The 20,641-nt window shown below is 35.2% G+C and overlaps 2 protein-coding genes and 1 long non-coding RNA gene across 4 annotated transcripts in view; 2 read left to right on the forward strand and 1 right to left on the reverse strand.

Moving 5' to 3' along the window:
* LOC139982841 (uncharacterized) overlaps positions 1–1,050 on the forward strand; it is a 24,948-nt gene extending 23,898 nt beyond the window's left edge. The window contains exon 12 of the mRNA XM_071995948.1: positions 1,015–1,050. The gene's annotated coding sequence lies outside the window, so the exon portion shown is untranslated. The remainder of the gene's footprint in view (positions 1–1,014) is intronic.
* Positions 1–20,641, forward strand: part of LOC139982839 (uncharacterized) — a 107,951-nt gene that overhangs the window by 76,766 nt on the left and 10,544 nt on the right. Inside the window, exon 2 of one of the 2 annotated variants that reach the window (XM_071995944.1) lies at positions 16,368–16,578. The gene's annotated coding sequence lies outside the window, so the exon portion shown is untranslated. Of the gene's footprint in view, positions 1–16,367; positions 16,667–20,641 lie in introns of those variants that run through there. The other variant, XM_071995943.1, reaches the window with a different exon arrangement.
* The window catches only part of LOC139982844 (uncharacterized), a 24,288-nt gene extending 3,647 nt beyond the window's left edge, over positions 1–20,641 (reverse strand). Inside the window, exons 1-3 of the long non-coding RNA XR_011798397.1 lie at positions 20,248–20,641; positions 796–1,112; positions 40–112 (exon numbers count right to left, since the gene is read on the reverse strand). This is a non-coding gene — a long non-coding RNA (uncharacterized lncRNA). The remainder of the gene's footprint in view (positions 1–39; positions 113–795; positions 1,113–20,247) is intronic.

The raw sequence follows: 20,641 nt of genomic DNA on the forward strand, positions 1-20,641 counted from the left end.
TTTGATAAGACTTCCTGTGATTTAAGCAAATTTTTCTACCTTGCATCGTCTTTGAGGTTCCTGTGATGTATTTTCTTCTCATGGTTCTTTTCCCATATGGTATACTTCCTTACTGTAAGAAATAATATCATATCACATCAAATAGTAGAAGGTACTCAGTACTAGTAAATCACAGTGAAAACTTACAAAAAACACAAACTATTTTGAACTGACGTACAAGTGACCCTTGATACAATCTATACTCTCCTGCACTTCCATGAACATTTCAAGAGCCATTTGATCAATCTGGTCAAAGATTTTGTAAAATGAGCAACATCATTGATCTCAACGTCTAATTTCTTTCATAAAACTTCCGATACAATAAACATGAACTTACTATATATAATCACATGGTGTAAAACAGTTCGTGTATTTATTTGGACACGAAAAAGCATAACACCAAAACTTCATACTCATTCCGTCATCTCGAAAAGTATGATCCAACCAATGACTACTATTGTCACTTATTTGTTGTTGTAAGATTAGAATGGTGAACATTTGATGCCATAACAAGATTTATTACTAGGTCAACAATATACGACTATGCACAAAGTTCATACTTTATACTAATTGATATATCGTAGCCTTCAAGTAAAGTCAAGCCATTTGCAATATTGAAATATTACTACAAAACTGTAAAATCGTAGTTATAAAAAATGCAATAGCCTACAGTAGGAGTATATCCCTGTACATTATTTGATGATTCCAGCTCTGTGTATTTATCATTATGAATCCTCAATGATGGTAAGCACTCACTTATCTGAACATCCATCTTACGCCACGTTAGCCACCGTATTGGTTATCACCAAGAGAGTATTTCTAGAGCCAGATAATGAAAGCTGTAGCAATCACGGAAATAAAACCTCCTTTCGACCTTGAGACTAATAACAATCATGACACCAATTGCTGAAACTGTTCTTTCTGAGTTAAGTTGGTGATGACGCCATCTATCTTCACACTCATTTGTCTTTCCAGTGACAGAGAGTACAAGCAGAGACGACGGGAGAATCCTTCTTGTGGTTGGCTACAGTAACCTGTGTATGCCATGCATCCATCTACCATGATCCAAGCTACTGTAGAAATCAATGAAGAAACAATAATACAAAGTATGGGCTTAATTATTCTATGATATAAACATAGACGGGGATATAATTACAATAACCTATTCTTCTTTATCTCTATGAGAGATAAGATTTGTTATGTAGCGGAAATCAGTGAAGAGAAACATATGTTAACAAGACTTGTTAGATTTGCTTGTAAATGTATCACTTACTGAATCAGACAATGCACTATGTCCACATAATTGTGGACATAAACCTGCATTTTACAAACTTGGTGGTAATAAGTATAATTTGATTAAAATTTCAGTTTAGTTTTTACTAAAATAGTGGGAACCAAAAACGAAGTAAATGTTGAAAGGAATGTAATAAATAATAAAATATATGTAACTCCTTTAAGAAGAAAATCATTTTTTTTCATAAACGGAAAGTTCCATAGGTTTTCTATATTGCTTTAAAACATAATTTGGAGTATTTAATATACAAGAAAATTGACTCGGGAAAACTGACTGGTACATTATAAGTAATGAAAACGAGCAAAGACATTTACGGCTAGAACGGATTCTATATTACTTTAATTAACGGAGTGTATGTTAAGCGATACCTCTTTACTCCCTCTCTTTAAGTCATGCATAGTATGTCCAAAAGTATTAATCTAGTTAAAGACATCACTTTAATCCACCCATTATATGTTTAACGATATTTCTTTAATACTTTAATTTATTTACTACTACTAGATCCTGTTAAGCCACAAACTGGATATTTGCAAATATGTATTAACTGTATTGCCTTATGTAACTTCTCGGTATATTGACAACAAATGATTTGTAGCTTTTTATTAGAATCTTATGTCATAAAAGAATATCAGTAGAACATGTTCATCGAATGACTCTGAACTACTTTAGTTATCATACTATACATTAAGTTGAGTAGAAAGTTTGATTCATTCCTAACAAGCCAGATGAGATTATTGATCATGTTAGTCCAGTCAATATATCGCTGTAATGTTAATGTGTTACTCGTCATTCTACATTTACTAAATCCCATTGAAACCTGCTGACAATATTTTTTCATTACATGGTAAGTTTTATCCAGGTTTGTCCGAACATTTGTTCAATGACTAACATTGTGCATTAATGATGTTTCCATCTCATTTGCACAACAAGTCTCAAATTAGTTTTGGAAACTTGTTCGTATTATTATATTTGGGGGGAGGGGGGTTGTGAAGAGGTAGGAAGGCCATTGGGGTAAGACATCAAGAGGATGTCAGTAACTGACAAAATATCACTGGCTTAATTTAACATAGGTCATTATAACACCCCCAATCAATTTATTACGCTCAATTTTTAAAGTTATATGTTTTAAATATGATATATTATATTAATTTTGTGTTCTTATGGTTCTATTTCATACTGAACCTACTTATATACGCGATGAATGATGACATGTGTAAGCACAATATTGTACGTCGCTAATTGAGCCTCGACTAATATTCTTCGCTGATTATCAATTTTCGTTAGTCTGTCTCACTGCATTTAGTTATGCTTATATATTACCCGTGTTTAACGTTCCATATTCTGTAATCCAGTTGACCCTCTCCTTTGTCGTACAGTTATATACGTCACGCATTTATGCAACTTATCTACTAATAGTAAAAATCACCGGATGCCTTCTCTTCCAGTAGCTAAAATCTCCAATATAAACTACTTGGTGAATAGGAATAGAATAATGCACCATTAACACTTTGAGATTTCTGTGCGGATAAAGATGGTCCAATAGATATAGATGAGGGCAGCAGAAAATCACCTAGACTGGAATCACAAAAACAAAGAATCATAAAATGGAGTATAACATTTCAGCTAATAATAACAATTATAAAAAAATTTCAATAAAAAGAGAAGCAAGATCAGAATTGTATGGTAGAATAAAACAAATAAATGAATAACCGCTCAATTTTGAGAACGATGATCACACACAATACGGAAATCTCAACAGGTCAGTTCTACTATTAATGATGTGTAAAGGCAAAGTTTATATTTTCAATTCCCTTGAAAAAGACCAAAGACAAAGCTTCCATTAGTTGTAAATTAAGTAATATATTATTGTTCAATTAACATCTTTGCTTTAAAAGGTTGCAGATTGTGTTCAGCTGCTATGATCCCTTTAATTCTGGAGTACTAACATTATGAATATACCAATTTAATGATTGAGGTTATTAACAATGGAACTTCCACAAAAGAAGCTTTCATCGAAATCAACGGAAACGCTTTAAATCGCTGTCGTCGATCGTAAACGAACATGGATGTAATTTTTCGTGGATAGAGATTTGTTCTAATATATGTGTGGACGCTCGGGGTATCAGGCGACCCGAGTTCTCTGGTAACTTGACCTCGTCACTTCCGCATATTGGCATATTGTTTTTGGTTGTAAACATTCATCGTGACCTTTTCGTGATTTCTGTCGCTCCTCATTGATCAAACGTGGACGCTGTTAGTGTTCAGCCTGCTTACTTCTTCAGGAAAAACATCGATCTTATCCTCCTTGCGTTCTCAAATGTGAACGAGGCCCATATGACGTAATCGATGACCTTATCGTCTAAGAAAATAACATTGATTTGTTTTACTTAATCCGCTGATATTGGCAATGACTCTCCTTTGTTTAAATCCAAGTTCGATAGAAAATATGGCGACAAATCCTCCTGTAAGTGATAGCTAATCACCAATGAGTTTCTATACAACACCGAAATAAACATCACGTCTTCGTGACACATTGCAATAAGAACATTATTTCTGAACGTGGTTTTATTTCAGGGACACCACTTCCCTCCTCCACTTTAACAATTTTAGGGTCAGTCGAAATGATTAACGTCCTCATCCACACATCTGTGGGGGAGGAGAAGAGGGAGGGGGAAAGGGGTAGTGGGAGGGAGGGGAAGGATGACGGTGCGGCAAACTTCAAGATAACATCAAACGCACTTGCTAAATGAGTCTTCTGTGCATTTTGTACCACAATTTGGATTTTTCAACTATTTTTCGAAAAAAGACACTTTTTAACTCCTTGCTTTGTTTTCTTTTTGTTTACTTTTGCAACAAAACGGCCCATTCTGGTTTAATTCTTCTTCATTTCTCAACAAAGGGATACTTTTTTGTTTGGAAAATAACATAAATAAAATAAAACACTTTTCATAGGGGATTATTTTTCTTCAAAAGTCATATATGGAGTGCACGAGACCCATCCCCTCCTCTCCCCATCAAGGCCCCCAATCCCAGCCTAAAATCTCCATCTCTCTTGCTAAGCATGAAAAGTCATGCAGGTTAGCAAAAGCAGACCTATATCAAGAATAAAGTAGACAAGTAAATAAGTTTTCAGGGCGGAAGAGTAAACAAAACTAGAGAACTAGTTTCAGCCAAAGGAAGGGGAAAGCTGACTCCTTTGGGAAGGAGGCTGCCCGGCAGTGGCAATACCACTTTTTTCAGGATTTCATCGAAGGGGGGAAAGGCGAGTATGTAGGTAAGAGTGGGTGCAGGAGCGAATATTTGAAACTTTCACCTCATCCCTCCTTCCTCTCCTCCCTCTTCGCCGTCACCACCACATTATGTTTATCATAACCGAAGATTACTTAAATGATATATTAGTAAAAACTCTACCGTAGTTTTGTTGTAATGGCTATGTTGCCTTTTTGACCAAATTAAACTTTGTAATTTATTCATTTTCCATTTTACTGTCATTCCCATGTGAAAACCAATGGTACACATATGTGTTTTAATATACAGAGCTTATAAACTTTCGGTGGAAACAAATCCAAATGGAATTATTGTTTATTAGTACTACACAATAACAAACACACACACACGTCACATTGACATGGTATTAAAGGAAAAATCAACCCAAGGGTTTCCAGTGAACTCAGAGTAAAGACTTATAATCTTACACTCTGTGAAATAACAAGTCAACACAATAATCCCCGGAATTTACAGTGATTTTCTAATGAAAAACTATAATTATTTTTGGGTATGAATTAAGACATATTGAAAGTATGTTACATTACTTTATATTACTAATTTGCAATCTTCACTGTTTGGGAATGAAGACAATATTACCTACCAACCAGGATTTCAACACAGGATTTCCTTCTTTAAGGTGGCATACTCCTATTAGCGTCTATATCGGCGGCAAATGTTCTCCTTCAGGAAAAGTGCCAATTAGGAGCAGGAGAACAACTTTTTTGCTATGTTATCAATTAGGATGAGCTTTTTTTGTGGCGTGGATGTTAAAGAGCATGAACGGAAGCACGTGTGGTTAAAAATTTGGGTAAAATTGAGGCAATTTTAGACCAGTTTAGCCCTCTCAGGAGCAGCGGACGAAGATTGTTTACGGCCGAGTAAAGAGGTTTGTTTACAAGTGACGAAAAGTTCCGGCAAAAAAGTAGCAAAAAATTTTCACGGTCATGGTACAGAAAATTGATGGTGCCATGAAAGGCCAACTTATCAGCTATCCAGTGATGGGTAGCGCTTAGCAAGTGTAAACTTCTATCTAGGCTTAGAGAAGGCATTACTTTTGTGATTTAGTGTGTAAGTCAATGGGAATTTTAATGGGCGTATGCTACCTTAAGTAGAAGAGATGGCGCTAGTTAGTTAAAAGTTTCCTAAATATGTTACATATTAAGATGGTAATCGTAAGCTTCCATATGTACATTTTTATCTCAATACATTACACGTATTAAGATATTGTAACAGTAAGTGGGACTCTCTCTTCTCTTAAAAAAGTTTCAGCGTCTTCACACAACGTTCTTCTTCTCTGGAATTTCCAGAGCAAGCATATATCATATAGGCAAACAAAAGTTACTATATTTTATTCGAGAATTTTATCTAATCAAATGACTTTTTCACCGATTTATGTCCAAATCGGGCTGAAACACAGTTGTGTCAGGCCTTTTTTGCACACGCTCCGAAACTTGTGTTATTTCGCAATCATTAAACACTTGGCAAAAGCAGTGAAATGCATTGTGGGAGCTTAGCCCATCACTATATTTTAGTACACTGCAGCTTGGATATCGTCTGAAAATCCGTTTTAATACATATTCATACAGCAGCAATCGAATTGCTTCAAGCAAAACTTTGAAGAAAAGAAGTTGGATATTCATTAAATATCTGTTTGCGACGATGTCGGACTCACAATGTGGATGAAAGTTCTTCGCCTCGGCTTGAAAAATCAAAACGAAACGTAAGTAAAAACCTTTCATCTTTCGAATTGAACATTTTTCGTTTTCAAAAAGGTACCACCTCCATCGTCCGGGTCGATGGTATAAAACAAGTTAAACAATGATTTGAGGCTAAATTCGGAGTTGTTCCAGCATTCTGGGTTGAATTAAAGTGACATTTTTAAGGTTGCTCTTATTCACCGGCATCAACGTATCCTATCATGGTTAATTGCATATGTACATAGTGTGTAGCCTAGGGTTATAGTTTTAAATATTCTATAGTGCAGTGTATATATTCATATTACGGGACCGTGTGTTTATGAATTATGATGTTAGCTTTCAAGACATTGTTTACGAATACAATGTCGTTGCCTTGAATTTTGGAGAACTTAAGCAGTTCAAAGTAGGGTAGTGCTAGTACAACTACACAATACTAAGCCTATGCTGGTATTATTAGTTTACTACTGACTTCTGCCACTGGTGGTTGTCAGCACTGGCAATACCTTCATGCCCAGTACATATAATAGTACTTGAAAACTAAATAAGCTTATATTAAAAAAAAAGGTACTGCCTTGGTCAGCTCTGGTTAATACTAAGTAGTTTTACCCTTGTGTGATTTTATCCGCTATACCTAGATACATGCTAATTCTGGATAAAGTCACTGTAGGCTACATTACAGGTTGTTCGATTCAGTGACAAGTGAACATTGGTTCTCTACTTTGTCCAAAGGATAAGGCAAAGAGTAAGTGTGCACTCAATTTTCGTACAGTGTTTGCAACGCATTTTGGTAGTATTCTTTTGTGTGTGAATTCATATTGCAGTTTATTCGCCCTGTAATGCTGTATGTTTCTGTTATTTTCAGAAAGAATATGCATTTACAAGTTCCACTACAATGTGTTATGTAATATGGGCTTGTTGCATTTAAAAGCAATGTGAAGTCATTCGTCATGTGACTTTATATATTGTCTCCTATTATCCAACGTTCTGTTAACATTTATATTTTGTTTTCTTTCATTTTCAGGACTATTTTCTGCATCTGCGGGTTGGATTCTACCATGTGGGCACTTGGGATATAGTAACTTTTTGGACTTCTTAATTTAATTCAGTACTTTTCACGCCATTCCATTCATTGCCTTGATTAAATAAACTTTGATAATCTTTGAAAAAACAAATTCCTGTTATATTCTTTTGTTCTAAATCGCACATTCATATTCACCAGTGTTAAGAAAAATTAACAAGAAGTTCCTACATAAGATGTACATTTCACGTTTTCAAAAATACTTTTCAATTCATCACGAAGATAAGGTGATTGATGTCTAGGAACCTGATACATCATAAACTATATGACCAAAGAGTTCAACAGAGACTGACCCAAGATGAAGATACCACATAAAAAACAAGTTCTTAAATATTCTATGACATTACTAAACCTTGCAACGCCGTTCTCTCTACAAACAGGCAATGAGCGCTAAAGGCAACACTCGCAGGATGAAGTGTAACCTGCAGAGACTATTCGTGGCAAAGTAGCGTAAATGCAAGTTCTCTATTTGTTGTACCGTGATTGATATTGATAATTGTAGAGACAGAGCAAAGATATGAAATTAGGAATCGAAATTAGAACTTCCAGTACTAAGATACTGCGTCATTGATGCTTTGTTTAGAGTAGCGCCTCTACTCGCAGAGAGTTGTGATCCTCCAGCCATAGGCAAGGATTCACGCAAGCCACCTAGGACGCTTCTTGTCGACCTCTGAGCAACCAACCCTTCTTGCACCCGCCCGGGTTTGTTTACGACAACAATATATTCAATAAAAGTTACTGAAGATCAGGACAGGTGGTTGGGAGCATTGGCGACGATCATGGGGGTGGGGCGAGGGACATGTCACACCCCAATATTTGAGGTGGGGGATATAGTATCTAATGTCCCCCAATATTTGGTGGCATAGTTTTTTTTTGGGGGGGGGCTATAAAAAGAAAATAATCCCCCCGCCTCCACACATGATCACACAATTACATCGTCAATATATTACTGAAGATCAGGACAGGTGGTTGAGAGTGAATCAAGATGTTTGGTTTCATGCCCAGGCCATCCACCTTTTGGTGGTGTTTAATTTGAGAGTACCATGATGCCAGCCTATGAGACTAGCATACATCCACTCGATTACCATCATGACCTTAGTGAAGTGAATGTTTTCATTCATCCACATCGAAAGGGAATACAAACTAAACATAATTTAGAGTATAACTTGGTGGCCGATATACCGTGCATTGTGTATCTGATCACTACATGTGTTCTTAAACCAACAAGGACTGCACTGGGTTATCCTTTTGATTCTAAAACAAAAATAACTTCTAAAAGAAAGCCAACATACGCACAAACCAATGACCAGTTCATGCGTGTAAATCACAGAACTTCAACATGTGATGAAGTTCGGCCGATCGCAGTACTATAAAACTGGCCAATCTGATCTGCTATATTCCAACTCTGTTCCGTACATTTGGCTTGTGCATTATTTATGAAATCAATCAAGATGTCTCTTTCTTCGAAAGAATTGGTCTTCATTACTAAGTAAGCTTTGCGTGATAAAGGCCGGCCTGTCTATATCACTCTATACGTTGCATCCGAATTCACGTACAATATTACTAAGATTCGTACAACACTTGTCATATCGTACTGTTACTGGTAGTGTTACTTCTAAAGACAACTGTAGCTTAGGCCTATGCCAAGGCGCACAGACCCTGTTGCGCGAAAACAAAGAAGATTTTAGCTAAGATTCCCAGGGAAATCAGTAAAACATAGGTAAATGTCAGTGTAATTTGTAGAAGTTATATGCGTAGTTAAGGGAGCCAATATTAGCAATCCGCTAAATAAACACATGTATTGATGATTCTGACAGATTTATACGTGCAAGTAGGGGCCAATGTAAGCACTTCTGTAGACAACACACCTATGTATAACTGATTCTGTATTAGCCTAGTTCAGTTTGGAAGATGTCTGGGTCAAACAGTTCAGGAGTTGAAACCAAGGGTTGGAACAAAGCCAAATGTAATTTTTGTAAATGTTCTTGATTTTAGAGATCATATTTCAATCGTCAATTGAGCATCATTTATTTTTGAGCAATAGTCTGAACAGAATAACTGTCCTCAATTTTAAACTTTGGAAGTATTGTCAGTTCTATTAATGTACCAGTATGTTAAATTATCTAATAAAATGAGTTTGTTAAGTGGTCGGCAATAATTTAGTTTCCAACTGTTGTGTAACTAGTAGTAGTTTTGAAAGTACTCTGAGTTTTGATTCTTTCAAAATACATCATATGGGTCCTGTGTAAATAGCCTACCAGTACCATGCTATACATCTTTGGACTTAGGTCTATATAGCAATTCGACCATTTCTTATAATATTTTGCATCAATTGTGATACTGGAAAAATTATGCCGTGGGTGTTAGATTGTGCTAAAATTTGCCTTATTTATGCCAATTTTAGTCATGTCTACATGTATTTTTCGAATTGAAGTTTCTCTATCACTATTATGTTCAGAAATGTGTTACTTACTGTATATACAGCCAAACTATGGTAGGAGATCCAGCTCATCATTTCCATAGCGTCAGTTCTCCAGACATTATGCTAGGCCTAGCCTCTAGAGGCATTTGGCTGTGCAGTCAATGGAATAACATAAACTTACAATAATTGTATGCTAGGCCTAGCCTAGGCTATTCGCTGGGTTGCCAATGGAATAATAGAAACTTACAATTACTGTATGCTAAACCTAGCCTCTAGAGGCTATTGGCTGTGCAGTCAATGGAATAACAGAAAATTACAATTACTGTATGCTAGGCCTAGCCTAGGCTATTCGCTGGGCTGTCAATGGAATCATAGAAACTTACAATTATGCTAGGCCTAGCCTATTTGCTGGACAGTCAATTGAATATCATAAACTTACAATGATGTTAGACATAGCCTAGGATATTCGCTGGGCAGTAAAAGGAATAACAGAAACTTACATGATGCTAGGCCTAGCCTAAGCTATTGGCTAGGCTGTCAATGAATTAACAGGAACTTACATTATGCTAGGCCTAGCTTTGGCTATTCGCTGGGCAGTCAACGGAATAACAGAAACTTAGATGATGCTTTGCCTAGCCTAGGCTTTTCGCTGGGCAGTCAATGGAATAGCAGAAACTTACAGTTATGTTATACACCCAGCAAGCAGACGAGTAAAGTGAAATGCCTGCAATATTGATTGTGAGAAAATACATGACATGATTCATGAGGCAGCCGAATTAATGAGGACTAAAACTTGCACTTATCCCCCACCTCCCCTACCCTACCCTTTCCAAGTCTTGCCAAGTAAATTACAAAGTGCAACATGTTATTTACCAGGAAGCAGCTTCAATTAGACATACTGCCCTCCTTGTTCCTGCTGCCAGAAAAATAGTAAAACTATTCCCTTAGGCCCTTGGCAGCTGGACAGAGATGAAAGATTTCACATGTTGAAAGCCGCACATGTTATGTATATATAGATCGAAAAGCAAACTGTATGTTGTTAACTTGTTATTTGCCAACCTGTGGATTATAAAAGCCAGTTGAGATATTCTCATCACTCCAATGTTTTGAATTGTTCATGTGGTTGATCTGATATTCCCCTATAAGACTACAGCTGTTATTCTTTATACTGCTTCAAAGAATGAAAATGGAATTATGATCACTTTTGAACCTAATTACCTGCAATTCATCAACACAAACTATGTTACTGTACACCTTCTACGACCTGCACTCTTGACTGGATGTTCTGTAGCAGGCATAATTTGTCATTCACCTGGAAGAATAACCATGACAACTCGATTGATTTCTGATTATTTCATTTAAGAATTGGCCAGAAGTCTACCAATTTTCGATGTAATGTAGGCTTACAGTATGCTAGTGTCTAAACGCCTTGGTCCTTGGGCGATACAGAGTTGTTGACAGTTGACAATATATAATAATGGACGTTAAATATTAATGTAAGAGACTGACTTCGGTCAGCTTGCGGCTTTGCTAAGCCAATGAGGCTTCTTCCCGAGTTCCTGCTTGCAGGAGGATCTTAAATACATACATACAAACATACATATGATAGGTTGACCCATTGTTGTAGACAGGCTTCAAGTAGAGGGCGGAATGCATCTCTTCAGTGGGTACAAGAACAAAGGTATCGGTATGGGAGAGGGCCAGGAGCATACTTCCTCCCCTCATGATCTAAGCAGCAATGCACTTTACAGCGTTGGGGGAACATTCAGTTAGATCCTTTACAGTAACAAACAGTCTGTCAGGGAATCAAATGACCGACTTCACATAGTCTCACATATATAGTCAAAGTCCATCTACATTCTGTACCAAAATAGGTGAACAGATGGGAACTTCAGGTGTGCGATATCGAATTGAAGTGGGTGTCATTCTTTGCATATTTCAAGTGGAAATTTTTGAAAATTTGGTTCGAGTGGATTATAATGTAGTGGATTCGGTTCAGACTCGGATTACCATGGATTCAGACTTTGTCTCGGAGATGGTGGACTCGACTGAAACCTTTGCAATGGGTATATCTAGCCAGTAGTACACATAACAAAAATTGCCAATTCCAAGTGCATTTTGTATCTCTTCACAAAATCTGAAGGTAACGATAAATAGTAAGGTACATAAAAACATAGTGCCATACTTTATTAGATCGAAATCCGATCAGACAACGACGAAAGTCGTCATAATATATGACGTATAACAATACTAAATAAAGATTTCATAATGTTATCGTTAAGATTTCATAATGTATTGTGTATTATGAAGTCTACGTTAAATGTGTATAGTTAGACAGGTTCAGTTTAAGTTAGCTTCCGGTAAAATCATTAGTAATGATTTGCATTGTCTAATACAGAAAGATGATATATATATATATATATATATATATATATATATATATATATATATATTGACGTAATGTTTATGGTTTTTTGGTCCAACATGTTATATTAGATTTCGTTGCGTGTAAATTACCCACGTAAAATGAAAGCTCAACACCTCGTTACCAATATGCGATAGTCTGCGATACTATGTTTCTCATCAGCTCTGGAAGTCCGCATAATAAGTTGCTTTTGACGAAAAGAGCTATTTTATCACATAACGATATTTGCTTTCTGAAGTTCAAAGTCCATAGTCCATGCACAACATCTTATATATAAAAAGAAAGGCCGTTGGAATGTTTACGACTTTAAGGGCACGTTGCATAATACTGGGAGAATACCAATGCTAATGCTGTTAATTGTAATTTATTGTTATCGCGTTCTTTTTCTACTGTGTAATAACCTGAAATGTTCATAGGTTGTCCATCCATTAGTAATCAGTCGTCAATTCCTTATCGACGGCTATGTTATTTTGGTTGTTTTTGACGGCTTATTCTATGGAAATCGTAACAGTTAATTGATCTTTTCCAGAAAATTTCTTATTTGGTTATATTCATTGTAAATATGTCGACTGTTTTATGTAAAATAAATCGTTTATGCACTGGAAACAAGCAACTTTTGCGTTTTCTAGTAATAGAAAACAGATGGCGCCATTTGGTGTTAGTACAGTACTAGAATCAAGAAGTAGACAGTGACCTATACCTGCAGCTTTCGATACCTGTAGGCCAGTCCACAGGAGAGTTGTTAACGTTTCATAAGAAATCTAAAGAAACCATTTTTGAGAACATTAATATTAAACATCATGGTCTCATTCAGACCAGGGATCCATTATTGAACGGGTATCTCATACTATGTACTTAGGAGTTGATATTGACGCCAAGTTGACCTTTACTAACCATATATCTAAAATAATGTCTAAGGTGTATTAGATGGTATCAACGTTGGCATACATTACTCCTTATTTTCATTCTAATGTAAGAGATAAAGTATCCACCTCATAAATTCTGCCAGTTATTGTGTATGCAGTTCCTGTCTGGCATCACTTTCTACTTGAAAAGGACAAGAAAAGAATCAGAAGTTTCTTGAAATACTACTAAAATATATTTAAACTCGACTATGAAAGCCTGGGTGGTAAAGTAAACACTGCTGCTAGAAGTGACTTCATAAGACTAGCTAAGAATATACATAGCTCTAAAGATCACCCACTTCACTCTGAGTTGATCTCTCTGTGCAATAGAACAAACAAGTACAATGTACGAAATCCTACTATCTTGACAACTTTTAGAATTATGCTTTTTAAGAACTCATTTATCTACAGAGAAGCCATTTATATTCAAAATGGATTCTTAGAATCTCTGTTATAATCTTTTAAATCCTTTTGTATCTTTCAATCTTAAAAAAAAATCTTGTAATCCTTTTAATCTTTCGACCTTCTTCTCCTCCATCTTATTTCTTATTTGTTCATGCTTTCATGATTTTATGTCTTTTGTGTATCATTATTATGCGTCTTATTTATAAATTTTGTTTTTTATACTGAAATAAAGAAATTAAACTTAGAGGTGAAAAACAAAAGTTTCTTTATCTTAAAAGTTTCACTTCGAAATGTCGATGTAATATGTCCAAAAAGTCGATGTTCTATCTCCAAATTTTGAAAGTTTATATCAGAATTTTGACTTTCACGAAACATTGACTACAATTTATCTAAAAATGGTTCGTTTAATATTAACTCTGCATAGTTGTTTGTAGTGAACTAATTGTTTTATGTCAAAGACTTCATGTCCAACTTCAAACTTCCACTTTTTATTAAAAGTGTAACAATTTATATCCAAAATTTGATACTTGATGACAGCAATTTTACAGTTCCATCTACAATATGTCACGATTTATGACAAAACAGATATTTATATCACAATTTGTAAAAGGAAATCTTTGTCCCTTAAATTCTGACGTTTTACCTCTCAACGTTCCTTCTCCATTGTTCTTTCTGACTCCCGTGTAGTACTCAAATAATGTAACAATGACAGTGATGCGAAATCAGCTGTGTCCTTGAATAATGAGTGTTAAAGTTCGGAGTTTTCATTCAATTGTGGGATTTGTTTTTGATTTGATGCCCGTGTATACATTCAGTTTAAAGCGAGACATGATTGTTGGACTACAGTTCCCGAAATGTGGAAATTGTAGGCAAACAGAAACGAACAGAATCAGTTTTATAATTTGTGGTAATATAATTATGTTTACGTCCATGGGTGTAAAACCACGCTGATTTCCGTTTCCTAACACTAAGTCACAATGCCGCATAATGCGACATAAGTGAAACCTAGTACTGCTAGCATGCACACATTGATGGTTTACATTTGAGCAACATAATTAGACATTGCGAACATTGCAGATGCTTTAACCGTAACTCAGTCTTAAAACAGAACGTGGGTATATGCATCAACAGTTGATTCACCATTGATATCTCACGAGTTTGTCATAACTATACGAAATTTGCGAGACTTACCATTAGTGTTTTGCATTTTAATAATATGCCTTTGTGTGATTTAAATTAAACAGGACACCAAAAAGTGCCAAGGGCCTTGCCTATAGACCCCAACGCCAAAGAATGACTGTCATGTAGATGAAAAGTGTGAAAATGATAGGAAGTGGTATATCACTAAGGAGGACATTGTTAAATTATTTAAAATTCTTTTAAATTACCAGAATTTTAACTATGAAATAACGCATACCATGCGACAGAAAAGATACCCTTTACTTAAGCCCCCCTCCCTCAAACAAAAGTGAATAAAAAAACATTCAGAGGATTCGGTAAATTCTGTTCAAAAGACTTTTGCAAGAACAGGTCACTGTAAACAAGTCTTAATCTTCTTAATAAATTAATCTGTCTCAAATTTATAATGAGCGTTCGTCACTATCAACTGAGCGGTTACAAATCATTCCTGGGGAAGTTGGCGATTAGCCAAATTGAGTTGTTGCAGACTCAAATAGTGTCAATATCCTTAGAGTGCAAAAGTCGAACACGCTTGCGTAGCAATTGAAATGCTTTTCTTTAGTAAGAGTGGCATATCCATTGTCAGGCAAAGTTTACACGCAACTATAAAAAATGCACGACTTTCACATTCAGTTTGCTATTTTCCTTTCATTAAACTCACGTCGTAAAAGAGAGCTCACAGATATGAAACTGTGATAATTTTTTAAATCGAAACCAATGTTTTGTATTGGTACAGAAAGGTACTTAGCAGGATGTTTTCGATATAAGAGGGGCTCTTAACTTTTCTTGATAATCCTCATAAAGTACTTTGTTTCAAAGACAAAGCGATACTGATACGAAACTCAATTTTATTTGCAGGCAGTAAATGTTTTATGTGACAATCCTCTTTGGGATGGCAATTTCCTATCACAAGAAAATATACGATACTTTGATTGTATGAGATACTATGTCAAATGATCATTAGTTTGATTCTCAAATTTCCTCTGACATGAATACGAAGGCATTAGCCATATATGTATCCTTGGGGTATTTTGTAAAGGAACTTAAAGGAACATTGAATTGATTTTAATTTGATTTTTGAAGCTAAATGTCATGCTTAACAGTATGCTAATATTATAACATTATAGCACGTAAATTAAACTGAAATTGTTTGTTTTTGCTATTTTGATGTACAAGTGTTTTAAATAAACCTCCATAAAAGCTATGTAGATATGAGTTGGACATGTGTCATATTTCAAAATCATTTGTTGACAAATTGTAGAAAAAAACTTGCAATCAGTATATTAGTTTGGTGAGGTGCTTAGTATACAATCACAATTATGTGTCGGATACGTAAATGTGTCGGATACCTAAACATCTATCAAAATTTCACATGATGACTGAATGTAGTTCATGTCATAAAAATTGTAGTAATGGCAATCTTGCTGTCGTTCAATTAGATTAAACTCAAAAATACTCTAGAATTGCTACAATCTGCGAGTCTCTGTTTTAGAAGAAACAATCAAGCATCAGCAGAGTACCATGCATCATTACCAAAGATTTATTTCTTTTCAAGAAACTGAAAACAGTGAAACGCTTACTAAATAAACGATATATACACAGGAATACAACTTGTTTTTATTAGATATCGACGCTGCTTGTTTATTGTTCTTGTAGATTCAACACAGATATCCCGGCAGAAAATAATAATATGATAATAGAAAACGAAACAAGAAATCAGAGGACTTTGGATATTTGGTGGTACTTGGATATATTCCTGGGTGGCTCTGAGTAAACATGGCCTACACAGACTAAGTAATGAACTTTAAACATAGAGGCAATAAGACGCCATTGATAACGAGACCGTTGAAAGATCGCTACCAAAAAGGTAATTCATACAATAATTCGATAAACATCGTCTTTTTTGGGGCTGTGGTGCCGTACAATTCCTTTCAAGGGACAATTTGAAAAGAAAGGTATGATATTTTTGCTATTACAGGCCGCATATTGAATTTAAAATGTACAGTAACTTGTGTCGCATATATCGCCATAGCGAAAATAAAAATCTGAAACGGCTTAGCACAGATTGTGCGATATGGAAAACGCATCTGAAACTAATATCGATTGGTTAAAGAATTTTCTGGTGGCCAAGTACTATTGAAACTAACGAACCGGTTCCATTAGATATAGGTGTAGCGACAATATATAAATCATGCAACGTATTCAAATGAAATCTTATGTTAAGGTTTTTTTTTGTCGGTAATACATGCGCCCACTTAAATCAAAGTCTACTTGAAATTGTACCGTTTGTCCGAAGATTAGTGTACCTCCAAACTATTGTCTTGCCAACATTGCTAAAATTATTAGGATTTACCTTAGGTCTACACATTATTTCTAGAACTCACAGAGTTGTGAGTTGGCCTTTTTTTTTTTTACAGTGAGGAATGAAGTGAGGGACAAAGCAATGCGTGACTTTGAAATGACAAAACGTAGCATAAAGAGTTTCGTCGTTACATTTATGTGTGGTGTGTAAGAAAATGTTAATCGCTAACGGATACACACAAAGAGATGATAAATGATTATATGTAAAATATAACTTAGTATGACAGGATGTTAGGTGAGAGATGTGTAAGTCACATTGTATATAAAGGTATAAAAGTATGTAAAATGCGTTTAGTTTAATGAACCAAAATTGCAAGCTTATTGTTAGGTAACACTACAAGAAGTTTGACGAAATCCTTAACTGTATCCCTGTGTAACAGGTATTTCATGGTTGAAAGTTGAAGGAACATTTTTTTTTAATATCTTGTCGTTGCCTATCTACCACTCCCAAGTACTATCGGTTTGGAAAGTTACAAAACTTGTTTTTGCAACTAATCTTGCTGCAAGAATAGAAATAAAAATTATTTATCTCCGAAGTTCCTTATTCACACAGCTGGTATACAAAATTAAAACCATTAAAGGTGTAATAAAGTGCAATATTTTAGTTACTGATGACAAAACAATGAAAAGACTTCCGTGATCATATACAATGTTGTTTTTCTTTTGTCTTTCTAACCTATTGGTGTTCAAAGTGTCTAGCTTCCTTCTAGACATGGTCTTAATATCACGTCATTCTGTTACAAAATCAGTATATCATTGTTGGGTTTTCGTACCCAAATGTCTAGTTTGACAATTCCTTTTGTAAGTACTGTAGAATTACCATGTATAAAACCGCCTATACGCCATGATTTTTACCCCGTAAGGAACGTGTACCCAGTAGGTATATCTGAGTCTTGTACAGGAACCCGCCAAGATGTAAGCACTCACAACAGGTAGTTTTGTACTCTGGAGGCGTATTTAGATTACAGTGCTTGACAATTATTGGCGTGATTTACCTCTCAACACTCGTTGACTTATCAAAGCAAACATACCTTAGACCAAGGTCTGTTTACTTTCAGTTCGTAATGCAGTAAAGAATTTTATTACACAAAGCTGGTTGTCGTAGCTCAGAACTGACATTGGTCGTTTAAGTGTTCCATTGATTAACATTTTCTTATGTTGAGGTATTTTACGAAAAGCTGAACATCAGCATAAATTGCTATCAACCGATAACCGCAGCACACGATAGAGAAACTATTATCAAATGTTGATTGTTTGTTCGTAGGGACATTGAATTCATCAGCTATGGGTTAATATTTATCAGCTGACTTCACTGACGATTATAAATATTATGATGCACTTCGATTACACAATACTAGCCAAAAGAGAACAGGCTTATTATTTCATGTACTTTACATGTACACTTCCACTACAGAGTCATATATCGGAGTGAACGATGCTTTGCATTGACCTTTTTATATACTAAAGCATTAATTACAACACGGCTAATGATGAAAGAGTAAACAATTTTTAACAAGTTTCTCAAAGTTACATCTACCCCATGTACTATTGCAAATACACATTATTGAAAAGTATGCTATGAATATAATAGCTCATATGAGACAGAAACAACGATTAAGAACTATCAGCTACACAGCATCAGCAACATCAGAAACGAAGGCTAATAGAATACTAATATTCAGGGATTGCCAGATATAGAAATCTTTTTTGATTAATGTCATTTAAAGTTGTTAACAAGAATATTTCTCCATATTAAAACCAATTCTACTATCACATCTATTGTAGCCTACGTATATAGCTGACATTTTAAATGTCAGTAGAACACTGGTAAAGTGTTATGTATATGCAACCGCCATGATTCGGTCATATAAACCTTGCTTCGTAAACATGACAAAGTTTAATAACAGTTCTAATATCTCTTGACAGTAGCTAAATAATATGTGATGAAGATTTCAATAATGAAGGGAGCCTATGAAGTAAAAATTGTATGTACGGATGGACAAAAAAACTAAAGGACGTGATTTGCAATATGAACTTGATATATTACTACGCCGTTTACATATGTCAGTCAAATCTGCGAAATATTAAAAATCACTAAAGGAGGAAAGAAATTAAAACAAATGTAGAACAAAACATTAACAGAGGAGAGTTGTATCGTTCGAGGGATGCTAAATAGTATAGAAATGTACAGTAATTTTTTAAGCAGCCAGAAAACTCAAGAGTCATACCGAATTTTGCATCAAATATGATCTATATGTTTTTGAAAAAAAATACTTGTCGAAATCTACAACCTTTCGATCTACTGTTTTCAGGAGTAATGAATTGCTTAAGGAAAGACAATATTAGCTATGCAGATATAACAGAGACCTACCATGACTCCTAATTTACACACACATCTGTCAACAAAACCAAATGTTGGACGGTTTATTAATCAATCATTCTCATTTAAACTATAAATTGATCAGTTGAGAACAATAAGGTTGATCAACGTAGTCAAACTGGGTCACATGTTTGTGACATTTAAGCAAAAGGAAGTGGCACAAGAAACATTTTTTTCTCTTGCTAGTCCTATTCACATATTATTTCGAGGATTCTATTATAGATACACCGACTAACATTCAATAAACCATTATTTCATTGGTACCACTCTATTTTGCTATGCAGCCTTTTAGATTTAGAGTGCGAACGTGATTTCAAGGAGGCAATTTCCACTATTTGTAATTTAATTTATACCTGTACACCCATCGTCGTTGCATATAATCATAGGACAGGCAGTAAGAACACATGTAACTTCCATACGTTCGGAGCATCAAATGTTCCTACATAATGCGCACAAGATGTCGTACATGATAGATTGGAACAATTCACAAAAGAATGTTACTGGATGCGATATTACACCTAAAGCCATTAGAGAGATGCCGGTAATGTTGCGTTGGTGAAATATGAAACCAAATTTTCTTCCCCAAGTCTCTAGTGTAAATTTAGCTGGTTTACGATAAACAATAAATGAGAAAAACTGCTGCAATATATGAAATTGACTTAAGAAATACTTTGTACAGTATCACTAAGAGGTGCATGTGTTAAGGTAACATACAGATCAATTGGGCCTACTCGAAAAAAAACTAAGCACCTCCTTGGACATACCATAGTTTACTATCTTCTTTATTGTACAAACCTGTTACTGTCAATAAATGCGTCTTTACCGTCGAAGAGTTAGATATGCAAGTATACGTTCCTTCGTGGCAAAGGGACACCGATTTGATATAAATACTATTATTTGCCAGTATGCAAATGCTATCCGCAAAATTTTGCTGATATAAATATTGATCGATAAACAGTAAACGTTTTTCAAACTCCCAGTAATTTTGTAGTCCAATCTTTGGACATCCTTCTAAAAGCACCGAATCAGAGTGCAGGATTATATGCTGCAGTACTCTTCCAGACGATATGTTACACAATATTTGGCAAAACAGAACAGACCAAACGTTTTTGTAAAACATTTTAAAAGACCAAAGAAACTTAAAAAATTGCGAGTACTACAGATGCTGATCGGAGTTTGACTTTGAACA

This window comes from Apostichopus japonicus, chromosome 16 (genome assembly GCF_037975245.1).
Source record: "Apostichopus japonicus isolate 1M-3 chromosome 16, ASM3797524v1, whole genome shotgun sequence".
Classification (NCBI taxonomy): domain Eukaryota; kingdom Metazoa; phylum Echinodermata; class Holothuroidea; order Aspidochirotida; family Stichopodidae; genus Apostichopus; species Apostichopus japonicus.